This window comes from Pholcus phalangioides, unplaced genomic scaffold (assembly GCF_987345545.1).
Source record: "Pholcus phalangioides strain wild (caught in Gottingen) unplaced genomic scaffold, Ppha-v1.0 ptg000015l_1, whole genome shotgun sequence".
Taxonomy (NCBI): domain Eukaryota; kingdom Metazoa; phylum Arthropoda; class Arachnida; order Araneae; family Pholcidae; genus Pholcus; species Pholcus phalangioides.
Genome location: NW_028301608.1, coordinates 93,059,712 through 93,067,032, shown reverse-complemented (window position 1 = coordinate 93,067,032; position 7,321 = coordinate 93,059,712).

Genomic DNA, 7,321 nt, shown 5'->3' with positions numbered 1-7,321 from the left:
TTTTCGAAATTCAACCCCCTTAGGGGGTTCAAAGGTAACATATAGAAATTACGCCGAGCCAAAACCGCTGAATCAATAATATGAAATCTATAGTTATGAAATTTGGTTAGAAGTTTTGTTTCATGACGTGAAAACTAAGTGAGCAGGGGGTTTTTCGAAATTCGTCCCCCAAGATCATCAAAAGAGGGGTTCAAAGGTAATATTAGAGGTATTACGTCGAACGAAAACCTCTGAATTTATTCATGAAATTCGATCAGAATTTTTGTTTCATGACGTGAACACTAAGAAGTTGTTTTTCGAAATTCGACAACTAATGGAGTCATAAGAGGGTTAAAAGGTAACATACAGGAATTCACGCAATGCAGAAACCACTGAATGTATAGTCCATCTGCAACCATGAAATTTGGTCAGAAGTTTCATTTCATGGCGTAAAAGACTGAGTAAGAACGGGGTTTCTTCGAAAGTCGACACCTAAAGAGGTCATAAGCGGGTTCAAATGTAACATTCAAATCACGCTGAGAGAAAACCGCTGAAATTCATGAAATTCGGTCTGACGTTTTATTTTATGACGTAAAGACTAAGAAAGGTTTTTTGCGAAATTCGACCGCTATAGGGTTCATGAGGGGTTCAAAGATAACTTAGAGAAATCACTCCAAGCTGAAACCACTGAAGCTATTCATGAAATTTATCAGTAGTTTTATTTCATGACGTAGAACTAACTAAGAACGAATTTTTCGAAAGTCGACCCTTGGGGAGGGGGTGTCAAATGGAGAAATCGTGCCGAGCCAACACCACTGAAGCTATATTATGAAATTTCGTCTGAATTTTTTTTTATAATGCAGAAACTCACTAAGAATGATTTTTTAAAATTCATCCCCTTAAGGGGGGGGGGGTTAGATTCAAAGATTATACGGAGCAATCATCATTGAGCCAAAATTCATGAAGTGAAGCTATAAGTATGAAATGTCGTCACAGTATTACATTTTTTTAATGTAGATACCCACTAAGGCGGGATTTCTGAAAGTTCATCATGAGGTGTTCAAATGTTATATGGTGGGAATCATCGCCCAGGAAATTTCAAATTATCAAATCCTCGTGAGCGAAGCCGCGGGTAACAGCTTTATATTTTGTGGCCTAGTGCTACTGCGTCCACTAGCACACAATAATTCCGATTCATATCAAAACTTTCATAGTTCACCTCTTGTATAGGCCTCTACGCCCACAATATTGCATAAATAAATAAATAAATAATTCGATTCAGAAAAGTTTTTTTTGTTAAATTATCAAATTGGTAAATTGTTTCGATTTTTTTTCCCAAAAAATATAAACATATCACAAATTATTTTTCTGTAACAAGAGAAAAAAAAATTTATGATTAGCTTTTTTAGTATATACATAGAACATATTTTTATGGAAAGCCATTACAAGGTAATAAAATATAACGAAAAAGAAAAATATAAATAAACATAGTGTCCCCGGAAAAAATTACCTCAAATATTTTCTCCAGAAAAAACAAGGATTTCCTTTTATCTTTTCCTGTTTGTTCCTTATTTTTTTGTTATACGAGAAATTTACTCCGGAGAAAAAAAAATTGTGTTATTTTCCCTGCGTGTTCTGTCTTCTATATTTGTTTCCTTGGAAATTTTCTTTCCCTGGTGTTTCAATTCGGTTTTCGTTTTTATCGTTGTTCTGAGACATAAAGCTGTACAAGAGAAAGGGATCCAAATTCACGTTATGCTGATACTATCTACTGCACTGTTACAAATAATAGTAATAAAAGAAGTGATTCGATTTTTTTTGTGATACATAGAGTAACATAGAAAGTCACTTATATGACTGCGCGCTTTGTATGCGCTACCATGTTTTTTTTGTTTTCTTCCTTAGATTTCTTTCAAAAAATTTGATTTTCCTAGTTAAATGTTAGATGTATTTTTTTCACATCGATATATCAAATTCAAAGCAATTAAAACAAGATAAATTATTTTCCCTTTTTAAGAATCGGTTAGAAATATTAAAATTTGATGTCTGTTAGCTGTGCTTTTTTAATTAATTTTTTTTTATGGTTCGAGGGAGAAAATTAATTGTCTATAATTAATTACCTAATGATTTTAAACAGTGATATTTTACCCTCTTTGGTTCATCCGTATAAAAACGTACTGTAAAAAAATTATATGAACACAAATGTAAGGCTATTTGATATATTTTGATCAAAAAAATGCATCAATATAAAGCAATTTTATAAATTAAAGTAGATTTTATTTAAAACTGCAATAGCCAATTATGGGTAAAATATACAGTTTTCTTTTTTAATATTTATTTTACTTCTCTAAACCTATAAAATCTTGCTTAGCAAAGTTGAATGGTTGTTTCTTTTTATTTTATTTCGAATTCTCTCAATTTATTGCGATTTTATAAGTCCCCGAACCCGTAAATTTCATAATCTCTCAAAAAGTGACACCGTTGAGGAATCAACTTTTTTTAGATGAATAAAATTGTTGTACTTACAAATTGAAGTATTTTGTACTGAAATGACACTAAAAGATTTGCGGTGCCAAAGTACAACCAGTTTCTAAAATATCAAAAAATTAAGAAAAGAAATTGGTATAATGTGTTTTTTGACCACGTATTTTGCCGTGTGTATTCAAATATACGGGGTGATTATAAAAAAACTATCCCGACATATGGGCCCCTATCATACCATTCACAGAAACTGAATGAAATTTTGGCATAAGGTATTTTGATGTATGCACTCAAGAATGATATGGAAAACAACAGTGTCACTCTAACAGTTACGGTTACAGTGAGAAAATTTCGAAAATATCAAACGGCAACACCAAGTTTTTTGTATTGGAATGTGATCTCCATTGGGAAAACCCCTAAATAGCGTTCGAACGGCAACTGTAGCATGAAAATCACCGGCGGTAGATAGGCTAAAAGTGAGGACAACCAATAAGGACAGAGAAGCAGCATAAAATAAAGCATTTTATTGTGTTTCACAAATTTTCCACATGACCTTGTGGAGGACTAATCAGGCTGGGATATCAGCCGAAGAAACGGTGTGACGAATGAAACGAACATTAATGCTCTGGTGCACGGCTGCAAAACTGAATGAAATTTTGGCATAAGGTATTTTGATGTATGCGCTCAAGAATGATATGGAAAACAACAGTGTCACTCTAACAGTTACGGTTACAGTGAGAAAATTTCGAAAATATCAAATGGCAACACCAAGTTTTTTGTATTGGAATGCGATCTCCATACTGAAAAACACTAAATAGCGTTGGAATGGCACCTGTAGCACGAAAGTGCCCGGAGCTAGGCAAGGAAAAAGTAAAAAGGACTTTGCCGTGACTTTACCAGAGCATTAATGTTCGTTTCATTCGTCACACCGTTTCTTCGGCTAAGATCCCAGCCTGATTAGTCCTCCACAAGGCCATATGGGAAATTTGTGAAACACAATAAAATGCTTTATTTTATGCTGCTTCTCTGTCCTTATTGGTTGTCCTCACTTTTAGCCTATCTACCGCCGGTGATTTTCATGCTACAGTTGCCGTTCGAACGCTATTTAGGGTTTTTCCCAATGGAGATCACATTCCAATACAAAAAACTTGGTGTTGCCATTTGATATTTTCGAAATTTTCTCACTGTAACCGTAACTGTTAGAGTGACACTGTTGTTTTCCATATCATTCTTGAGCGCATACATCAAAATACCTTATGCCAAAATTTCATTCAGTTTCTGTGAATGGTATGATAGTTAGGGGCCCATATGTCGGGATATTTTTTTTATAATCACCCTGTATATCGAACCATAGAGCGTTAAGGTAGTGAAATATTTTTCTGTGATAATTATTTGTATAATTTACTATTATATAGTTATTTTTGATTTGTAATGGCAGCTGTTTTAATTATTATGATAATTATGTCTAAATTATATTATAATAATTATAGTGATAATAATATGATGATAATATATGATAATTTTGGTCAGTTGTTTCTGTAGTGATATTTTTGTATGAGTGTAATTTTTTTCTGTGATTTGGAGTTGAAACAATTTTTGTCAAAATTAAAACGATGTTATACAGTTGAGAAGGTTTTTTATTTTGTTTTTTCAATAGTTTCCTTTATTTTTAGTGAAATGAGTAATTAGTTTGCACTGAACGCCTCAATAACCGCTTCAAATGAATTACAGTATTTCCCCGCATTAGCTGCATCCCGGGAAACAACGAGGGGGACCAGCATGCCGGGAATACCCGTATTTTCCGGCATACAATGAAATTCCAGAGTCAGATTCTGTAAAACTCTTAAAAATACCCTTTTATAAAAATCTATTGAATTGGTCTAATGGATTCTGTGATCCTTATAAACCTTGCTTTTCCCCGCATGCCGGGAACGCACCAGATACCACCCCATCGCAACTGGTTATATTTTGAATATTTGAAAAGTTTTTAAAATATCAGCTCTGCTTGTAACGACAGACCGCTGTGGTGGTCGAGTGGTTATAGCGACGGACTCGTGAGGACCAGAAACCGACCCATGACCCCCCCCCCCCCCGCTCTGGGACGGCACGGGTTCGAACTCCACCTTCGCTGCAGTGGTGGTCGGCTTGAGTTGGTTTTATGTGGTTCGCAAATTTGAAGTGCGAAATGCGAGCCGATCTCCCCGTTGAAAAGTCTCGTCACAGAAAGCAACAAGCCTGCATTGACACCGTTATTAAACCATTACACTTCACTCATAGTTAGGAAAAATTGACGGCAGATGTCAACACATATGACAAACATTGCGCAGAAACAGACTTCACTCTAGGACGACAACACGTACTTACGCAGCTTCCAGCATGACCAAAGTCTTCTTTGACCACCTGCTATAATACCTTTATTGAGACATGATTGGCTATGATCTGGTCGGAGGAGGATATTGTAACGACGTGACACCTCGGTTATAACGACGAAATTTAACAGAATCTTCGATGTCGTAATAATCAAGTCTGACTGTTATATGTTAAAAGTTTAAGCATGTATACTTGAGATATATGTGTATACATGTCATTTTTCTATGAAATTCATTATTCTATGTCATTATTCTAAATAAACAGCTCAATGATTTTGACTGATTTACCTATGCATGAGAATATGTCTTTTTTGTTTTTTTCTCAACGGACAAATACATCGAATAAGACATATACTGAGTGATAAAACACATGCAAAAATGCTAAATCTAGCAAGAGTTACAAGATAGGTAAAAAAAAAGGAGAAAAGAAAAATTGAATATGTTACCAATCACCATAAATCACAGGAAATACCTTCGAAAAATAGCAGAGATTTCAGCAAAGAGAGAGAGAGAAAGCCTGTAACAAATGACTTACCAATGATCGATGAATACCCGGATGAATAATTGCTCGGGGTCCACAGAATCGCGTGGAAAAGAATCATGCATTTTTACCCCATAAAAATAGAGTTGAGGTTTTCGGAAACTTTGCACAAAAAAAAATATAAATAGAATAATGATTCAACGAGTTTATAATATTCGATCAAAAAATAAGTTCTATTTTTCAAACCCTCCATTTTCGTATTTTTTATTTAGGTTATGATAAAATTCGAGTGCATTAACATACTTATTTGACTTTTATCGACACAAATGGATTACTTATCATGTTTCATGCGGAAGTATTATTTTGTCAAATGTTGATCTTGATAATATTTTATGATATTTGTGATCCTTCTCGTTAAAATTCATAAGTAAAATCATAAAATTATTTATGTGGAAGAAACAATTTTGAGAAAAATGAAATTAAAAGATCAAGAATAAATTTTTCATTAAAAAATGGTTGTAAAAGTATTACAATTTTTATTGAATGCTATTCATTTGAATTTGGATTAAACTATTAGTTTATTAGGTCCTTGCTAATCAGTTTGAAAAACCCGATTGTTAACAAGTTAAAGCGCCCTCACAGTGTGATGTGCTTTGATTTCCATTTTGATGGTGGGATATTTAATTGAAATTGCACAAATTAAGAATATTCCAAGAGATTTTTTTTAATACACCAACAGGAAGCATGGCACTGGATGACACGTGTCCTCGATTGACGACAGCAAAATATTAGGTCACATTGAAAGAAAAGTTGAAGTGAAAGGAAATGGAATTGTGTTAGTTATTCATATTAAACTGTAATATAAATTATTAATTTCAAAAGAATCACTTGTATGAAAATAGCAATATAATATCGTAATTATAAGTTCGAAAACAAAAGTACCAATGAGATAATAAAATACAAGAAATTCAAGAGTTCTTTTCTAAACCAGAAATGGCTTCTCGAAATTTTTTTCGATCCCAATCTTTGAGTAGGATTGCCATCTACATGTGCTAAAATGTGCAATATCTATATAGCTGGAAGGCTGCAATTTCATATCATACAAAGCGCTTGATTGAGTTCGCTGAGAGATATACGAAGCCCAGGAAATTAAATATGAAGTAATTAGCCGGACCTACTTTTGAGTTGGATATCAATGCAATAACATTGATTTCAACTTTTTATTTATATCTTCTCAAGCATGAAAATTAATGTCTCCGTATTGTCTTTTGATATTCAACTGCATAAATTCACATGTGGGTTAGGATATTTTAAAATTAATTATGGGCCAGTAAAAAGTGCATCGAAAACATTCCACACCTATAATTAAGCATTTTTGGAAGCTGAAATAAGCAGATGGATAACTTGAAGTTCAGGGGGGGGGGCGGGGAATCAAAATACTTAGCGTCCCTTAAAAAAGGAAGAAATATATATTTATTTCTACGTTTCTTTAAATCTAAATTTGTTTATTTCATGAGTCGCGCAGGAAGTCGCCATATCGGTTAACGTGGACACAGTTTGTATGTCCCTCAAAGAAAGAGAGAGAGAGAGATATCACGTGATCCAAAAAACCTCATTGAAGGAAACCCGGGCAGCGCCGGGTATCATAGCTGGTTTCTTATAAAATTCTAAAAAATCAAAATATTATACGTTTTTGTATATTTTATAGTTGCACGAATAATCTCAACTTCATACTTGTCATTTAAGAACAATAATTTATCATGTTTACGGTGAAAAGAATTTTTAAATGTTGATATACGTTTTAAGAGATTTATTCAAGGAATAATGTAACTGTTTTTCTTAGTTATACCATCACACGTTTATAAAGAAAACAATAAAATAAATTCATCGAAAATAAAATTTAATGATTAAAGTTGAATTCTTAGCAAGAAACTGGTCGTTGAGTACTGAAAAAAGGTTTCTTTAAAAAAATTATTGGATTTATCTATTCTTCCGTTTCTCGCTATTTAGT